This window comes from Mesoplodon mirus (assembly GCF_964341445.2).
Source record: "Mesoplodon mirus genome assembly, contig: SUPER_14_unloc_2, whole genome shotgun sequence".
Classification (NCBI taxonomy): domain Eukaryota; kingdom Metazoa; phylum Chordata; class Mammalia; order Artiodactyla; family Ziphiidae; genus Mesoplodon; species Mesoplodon mirus.
Window position 1 is genome coordinate 2,690,622 of NW_028295783.1, and position 8,443 is coordinate 2,699,064.

An 8,443-nucleotide genomic window follows, 5' to 3' on the forward strand; every position below is an offset into this window, starting at 1 on the left:
TCCAACTCCTCCTCTTCCCTACAGGTTGGCCCTTCTTGGCTCTTGGGCAATCCGTTGAAATGATTCAATACAAACAAAAATAGTCAAGTCTCCTAAATGGCTGAAAAACTTGTACCACTTGGTGAACCAGCAGTAGTGCCTAGTGCTCACCAGGGCTGTTATGTTTGCAAGGTTGCCAGGCTCACAGTGGAATTCTGTGACCTCAGTGATGACATCAGAGCATTCGGTGGACCTAGGTTGAGCACAGTGTCTGCAATAGCACAGGCCCCATTTTCAAGAACAATTCCTTTTTCCCAGCCGAAGCTTTCCCGTGAAAGGGAAAGGTTCCTACCATATCTATTATAAATTGTATCATACCATGTCTATTATAAAATTCACATTTTGATTGGAGATCTTTTAATGTCTTTTCTAGAGAGATTTAATATGAATGTTTTAAATGGTCTCCAGTTTCCCTGTGGATTATTGACATTTTAAACTCTGCACTTCAATTTTCCCTCAATACGTGTAATTTTGTCACGGCTATTTCTGTACTTAAAGATGAGGAACTATATAATTGATTTCTTCATTTTTTCCCCATCTCTTTCCAAGGTACTGCATTTGATTGTGTCTTGCGACTGAGTGAAAAATGCTAGTCCTTGAGTCAGGACATTGGGCCCTTTAGCAAGTAACTCAACCTATCTGGGCTTCAGCTTCTGTATGTGCGATCAAGAGGCTTGGACTAGCTGACTTTTCAAATGCTGTGTTTCTTTGATTCACTCTCACTTACTGATCTGCTCCTTAAGAAGAGGGTCTGTTCTCATAAAGAAACAACAGTCTTTTCCTAACCTTGGGTTGGGCGGAGTTTAACTGTTCATACTCAGTTCGTTAGTTATATTGCCTTCTACGTATGCTTAGCTCTAAATAAATTATACGGCTCTTGTGACAATTTTTAGATCTTCTTTTTTTCTTATTTTCTTTTATAGTTTCTAATTTGTTATCGCCAGTGTAGAGGAGCCTGATTGATTTTTAAAATTTATTGATCTTGTATGTGTGTACCTTGTTGAACCGTCTTATTAGTTCCTGCTAGTTTATCTGTGGGTTCTTTTGGGTCTCCTAGATAAATGAGCATATTAAATGTAAATAATGTGTTCTTTGGATAAAGTTTATTTTCTTGCATCTATATATATAGAAGCAATATGTTGAATTGATTTAAATATTTAAACACTTACATACCTGTTATCACAATCTAACATTGTTTATCTTATTTTCTTTCAATCAATATTATGTTTTCAAGATTTATCCACGTGAATCCATATAGATCTAAGTCTTTGATTATTGACAGTTAGATATTATGTGATCACATGCATATAGCATCATTTATTTTCCATTCAAGCATTATTGGACAATTGGATTGTTTCCCTCCCTTCTCTAGAACAAACAACATTTCCTAGAATATCCCTGAAGATGACTGACAGTCGAGAAGGGCCAGGCTGCCCGAAGGATTGCTACTTGCTTTTAGCCACCTTCCAACAGGCCGTCTCCAGCCAGCAATTTGAAGCACAGCTGAAATGAGAACTGCCCCAAATGTGAAGATCTTAGGAGCTTCCTAGAAGGTGGGAGGTTAATGATAGGCATCCTGCTGGGATCCCAGGGGAGTCTGAGCTGGCCTGAAGCTCATCTTCCTCCTCCACCTCTCAAGAGAAATGTGGAGGAAAGAAGACTTCAAAAACTGTGAGCAGGCAGAGGGAGAGATATTGGGGGCCGAAGCTGTAACTGAGGTCTTGGAGTGGGCTGTGAGCACGCAGAGCCTCTCGAGAGCCAGGCTCTGCCTTCTGAGAACTTCTCCCCTAAGGCTGCCCATAATTCACGTGATACCAGCCATATAGAGCCGACTTGGCCCACACTGTCACAGAAAGCCTTATCAGAATCTCTTCTTCTTCATACACTCTTGTGCCTGTTACTTGGTTATTGCCTTTGGTACTCCACTGATGTGAACCACAGTCGCCAGGGGATGGAGGACACTAGTGACCCATCTTGCTCTGTGGCCTCAGTCCACAGCTGGAGGGTAAGGGAAGAGGCCAAATGAAGGTCAAGAAGGAAAGATGGAGTTTGAAGAGAAGACCTGAGTTAAGGGTGTCTTCTCAAGTCTTGATGACTGAAATGTAGCTCCAGTACCTGAAATCCTGCTTGTTCTCAAAGCTGACCGCGGGGCTGGGTGCACTCAGTGAAGGAACCGTATACACTTAGTATTTCCTTGCTTGCTCACACTTGCCCTCCTCTGATACACCCTCTGCAAGACTGATCTTCCCCTGAAACAACTTTCCACCTGCCACTGTCATCTCAGGAACATTTGCTTCACCTTCCTAGTGTCCCCCTAGAATGCCATTGCAGCCAATTCATAATTTGATCATCATGCTGCTTACCATATTCTCAGCAACTTCTGAGAAATTTTATTCGCTTTATTCCATAGTCTTCACCCATCAATAATCTTCCTTAACTTCCTAGCTGCAGGTTAACCCATTCGGAATCATTTCTTTTTCTTTCTCTTCTTTGGCAAATCCTTTCTATCTTTTAAGGTCTTTTTCTTGTCTCACTACCATCTTGCCTTCCTGAACTTCTTTTTTATTTCGTTTAAGTAAGCTTTCAATCTCCTTCCCCAATTTCCTCATAAACATTGAGAGTTTATTCCTCACACGTTAGACAGCGGTTTATGAATGGCCAGGCATAATGGACTCAGAATGAGTTGGCACCCCCGAGGTACCTGTCTTGCTGGGGAGCCACAGGTGAAGGGCTGTCTGCTGGACACATGTTTGCATGGAGTCAGGCTGAGTGGCCTCAGGGTGTTTGCTCTGCACTTGTGTGTGTTTCTCCCTAGTTGGTTTCCTTGTCCAGCCACCTGTGACCTCCCTCCATCCAGCCCAGGGAATCCTTCTCATCACAGGGGTAGGATGTTTGTCTCATTTTCCATCACATCCTTTCCCCAAAGTTTGGTTGTGAGTTGTTCCCATTCCAAAGACCTTTCCTCTTTGAAGAGAAAAGAGAAAATCTTGTCTCTCCTTTTCTCTCACTTCACTTCTGCTCTATTATCTCCTCCGTCCAGAATGGCCCACTGACTCACATGGGTGTAGATCCAAAGATGGCAAGAAATGCCAGCAATTCTGAGATAATAATACGGATGGATCAGGAAAACTTGAAAACCTTTATCCCGCCACATTAAAAAAAATTGCACTTCCAGTGTATTCAGAGTCTCAGTGTAGAAACACAAATGATAGAGAAATTGAATTACACTCAAGTTTTTCTTTCCTCCTTTCCTGATTTATTCTAATCCTCCAAGTTAACATGATGAACTCTTTGTTGTGTAAAGTTTCAGACATTTTCTACCCATGCACACTTTTCTTCTTTTCACATTAGAGTGTGAACTAGGTCACTTTCAACATGCTGTGATTCTGTGATTCACTGTCCCCCACCGAGTCATCCACGGATAATGTCATCTGTTTCACGGAGAACTATTTCCAATAGCTAATAGCCAATGTCTGTGGAGTGCTTACTCTGTGTCGGTTTCTTGTAACTACTTTACAGATCATTTGTACAGCGTACCCATGGACCAGGTACAATTATGACCCCCAAGTGACAGATAAGTGCAGATAAGTACAAATAAAGACAGAGGCCAAGTGACTTGCCCAAGACACTGGAGCAAATCAAAATCCATGCCTCTGTAATCATTTTGCTCTATTGCCTCTGTCTGGGAGGCTTGATGATTTGGCAACTAAAACCTTAAATATCATGTTCCATTTTTATATCTGTGACACAAGCGTGGGGCTGTGATACAGGGTAACTAACCTGACTACTTTTGAAAACCCTTATGCACCTGGATGAAAGTAAGCCAGGGACTGGAAGCCATAGATTTAAGGTTTCCTACCAACTTTTAAAAATAGCTTCTTGAATGCAATTTATGTAGTGTCAAGTCTAGGATGTAGTCCAAATAGTAACAGAAAAATGGAGATATGTAGAAAAATACTTAAAGTTGACAAGTATTGGGAGTGTCGTATTTTTGGGGCCAGCGTGTAGACCACAGGAAAACTTGCTGTTTCCATCCCAAAGGGAAGAGCCCTACGTTGCAACTGCCAAGGTCCCTGGGACAGCAAGTGTGCTCACTGCTTAGTAAAGAAGCATCCTCAGTTTGATAGAATCATATGGGAGCCTTACATTTGGTTAGCAGTTCTACATTCTTGATGTAATAATATTTTCAGGGTGTGGGAGGGTATCAAGCTCTGAAAATACCCTTGGAGAGATCTGCTTATTAAGTTTGGCTTTTTCAGTCTCCCTACTACTTCTTTACTAAACACCAGGCGGTTTCCTTCACTTTTCAGAACCATATTGTTTTTCCCTTCTCTAATGAACTTTGAAATACTTTTGGATGAGCTATTAAGATTGGGAAAAAATAAACATCTCTTTAACATAAGGAAGATAATAACAATGACAAGTAGAAAAAGCTCTAAAACAGAGAATATCCTCCATTCTAGCCACTGACTGGGAGTGGAAGGTTCGTGCTCGCTGTCCAGGACGTAGAAATAAAAGCTGAGGAGGCGCTGAGGCGTCTCCTGGATCTCTATGAGCCTCCATCATTTCTGCTGAGTAGGGTTGACAGATAAAATATAGACTGTTTAGTTAAATATGAATGTTTGAAAAACAACGAGTACATTTTGAAGATAAGTATGCCCCAAATAGTTCATAGGATCTACTTATACTAAAAATAATGACTTATTATTCATGTGAAGTTCAAGTTTAACTGGGTATCCTGTATATTTATGTCCTAAATCTGACAGCCCTACTGATGATCCACAATGGAGGCAGTTGAGGAGTGGTACATGCTGGCTCTCGGACAGTCAGAAATGGCTTCAGCAGATCCAGGTACAGTATGAAATTCTTTTTGGATGTAGCTCAGAAGCCATGGCCAGCCCTTGACTGCAAGTACTGCCTCGGGTTTCCCTGAGGTGGGGTAAACCTTCCTCTTAATGGCCTTTTGGTAAGTCTGGAAGACCATATCCAAGGGGAGCCCCAAAGTCAGTTTCATCCTCACAACCATGTTTCCAATTCCTGGAATTGGCTGCATGTGACTCACAAGAGCTGAGGAGGTTTGTGGAAGTTGGGAGTGTCATAGCTTGAACCCTTTGTAGGTAAAGTTTTGCTGTTGTGAGAGTTTTAACAGGAGCAATGTGAAAGACTCCAAGTCCCCAGGTAGATAGAAATAATCCTGTTCTACCTGTGTGTATGTGACAAGTCTCTAATAGTTCAGAGAGCAAGTATCTGGTCTTAGAAAGACTGATCCAAGCTTGGATGTTTCTGGTGACAAGGCAAGGTCCTGAGTTTCAAGTTCACCTTTTATGGTTGAGGAGACAATAAGGTGGTCAGAAGGGAAATCATGGAGGAGACCTTGGCTTCATCCATCGTGCAGGCTTGTATATGTGGTTCTATGTAGATTGTGTTTCAAAGGTGGAGCTTGTTTACAACTATGAACATTCTCCGATGTGCTTTTTGGACCTTCATTCCCAGAGCGAGAGCAGTGCCGAGGCTCTAGAAATGCCATGGATATTCTGAGCTGTCAGTGGCATTTCCCCGGTACTGTTCCCTTGGTGCCGCTCCTTGAAATGTCCAAAGGGATTATCATGTGTCTTGTGGCGGGTCCTAGCATTGTGAAAGGAAGCTGCTGCACCTGGCTCAGAGGATTTCGGATGTGGTGGGAGGAGGAGTAGTACTACGACTATAAATTGTATCACAGCATATCGATTCCATCTTGAGAGTGGGGTTGGGGGTTATGAAGGGGGGCTTTTATTGTACTTTTATACATTGTACCCTTGAAACTAATTCAATTTTTAAAAATTAATTAATTTATTTGGGGCTGCATTGTGTCTTTGTTGCTGCTAGCGGGCGTTTTCTAGTTGCAGTGAGCGGGGGCTCCTCTTGGCTGTGGTGCACTGGCTTCTCATTGCAGTGGCTTCTCTTGTTGCGGAGCATGGTCTCTAGGCACGCAGGCTTCCGTAGTTGTGGCACGTGGGCTCGGTTGATGTGGCACACGGGCTCTAGAGCGCAGGCTCAGTAGTTGTGGCACGCGGGCTTAGTTACTCCGTGGCACGTGGGATCTTCCCAGACCAGGGCTCGAACCCATGACCCCTGCATTCGCAGGCATATTCTTAACCACTGCTCCACCAGGGAAGCCCGATAATTCAGTTTTTTATAAAGAGAAGATTCCTAATATTATTCCAAAATTTTAAAAATATGTAGTTGGATAACACTATGAAAAATTAACTGATATATTCTTTTATTATTTCTCTTTGCTCCCTGGATTTTTTTCCCCATCCAGTCAGCTAGGCACTGTGAGTTCACTGCATTAGGAAGGTAAAGACTCAGCAGAAATGAGGGAGAAAAACAGAAAAGTCTCAGCTTTGGAATGTTCACAATGGAGGCCACAGTAGAACAGGTGAGAATTCTGTGAACCAAAAATAAATGTCGTCTCAAATGCAAAAAAGTATTCTCTGCACTGGGAGGCAGGAGAGGGAGGGAGGGAAGGACTGAAGGAGAGAGATCAGTGTGGCCAGGGACATGGAGACTGTGCTTAAGGACGATATGCCCAGGAAGAGAATCAGAATCTGGAGAAGATTCAGCCTGCACGTGATCATTGCCTCCAGTCAGCACCCTCATCTCAGACGTTGGGAAATTCAGAGAGAGAGTGGGAGTACGTCAGGAGGGCCACGCGCATAGTCTGTGTGGCAGGGGTTGTGGCCGTTCCCTATTTGTGAGGAGTCCCCAGCAACTTGCAGGCCTCTTCTGGAAAATGCTGGCGGACGTCTCTAGTGCTTATGTGAAAGCTTGTTCACAAACCTTGAAAGATACAGATGTAGATGACAGATAGATGCATAGATAGAAAAATGTCATTAAATAAAAGCTCCAGGAAAGGTTTGGAAAATGCCCTTTATTGCATAGGACGCTTCTATTGTCATATGATGTTAGACTGAGTGCCGGTCCCTTCATCCTCCTTCAGACCACGGCATTCTGTCTGCTACTCTCCCGAGGGTCCTTTCTTCTCCCTGGAAGGGATAAAACAAATGAGGTAGAACAGGAAGAGACAAGAAGCACTCCAAGCTCTGCTGGTCAGGGTTACCCTCCAGCATTGCCTTAATGCTCAGAGCCACACACACCACAGTGAGCTTGGCTCCAGATCAACTACCACGCAACGAAGGTTCTGGAACATTTCCATATCTCGTGGAACCTCATTTCCACGTGACTCTCTTTCATATTCCCCTTTGTCACAGAAGGCTAGGTCCAGTGGTCCGGGTGAGATCTCGGCTCAGGCCCAAGGCTCTCAGACCTCAAAGTTCTGGTCCTGCAAGGGCCCCTGTCCTCTCTTGAGACCACTCCTGGCTCTCTCTGCCGAGAAGGAGCTGCTGGCAGTACGTCCTCTAAGAGTTGAGGTCCATCGTGCAGACCCTGAGAAAACTCCTAGGAAAAGGCTCCACCTTCTTGTTTACGTCAACAGAGGTCAATGCCTTCGTTAGTGCTGGGTGTGTCCCATTTGATGCAACTGCAGAGCCATTAGGTAAACCAGCACATGTGTGCGGCCCCTTCCCTTAGACTCCTCTGGGCCCTCGTGACATAGGCTCAGAAGACTGCCAGCCTCAAGCCTTACCTCTTCCAAGGGACGGCCACACCGTCTTCCAGGATCTTCTGTCCCATGAATCTCAGTTGCTGTTTGGAACTCAAAGGAGAGAAAAGACCCTGCCTGCGGGGTCTCTTTGGGCTGGGGCCTTCCCCCGTGGGCTGCTCTCCCTCATTCTCCTTTTCTTCTTGCTTCTCTACCTCCTTCTCCTCCTCCTCCTCCTCCTCCTCCTCCTCGTCCTCTTCCTCAGGGGTGCTCTCGGATTCCACATTGCCCATCCGCTGGGCCATGGTGAGATGAAAGGCACGGCAGCTGAAGCCCTGCAGGACGCCACCCTTCACGTGCTGCTGGAGGATCTCCAAGGTGGGGAAGACCCGGCAGCAGGCCATGCACCTGAAGCCGGTCTCCATGGTCAGCATCCAGTCCGCTGTCTTGGCGCTGGGTCTCTCCTCAACGGCAGGTGGCCCTGATGGGCTGCCTGGCTCTGCCCTTTCCTCATACTCTTTCTCCTCCCCAGTGGGCTCACTGTCAGACAGGAGGCTTTCGGTGGACACATCAGAAGAGGGGTCAGTGGCTACTGCGCACACATCCTCAGGAAGGGTCACTTCTTCTATCCTCAGCTGCTTTTCAGGCAACTCCAAGGGTTTCTTTGTCTTCCAGGAGACAGCGACACCCTTGTTCACTTGTACCTGCATGTAGTATATTTTCATGCCCCTTTCCTCTTTGTCTGGGTGCAGATAGTTCTTACAGGGTGAAGAGGGTGAGGAGGAGACACAGTGTGATGGGGAAGCGGTCTCTCCTTCTTCCTGA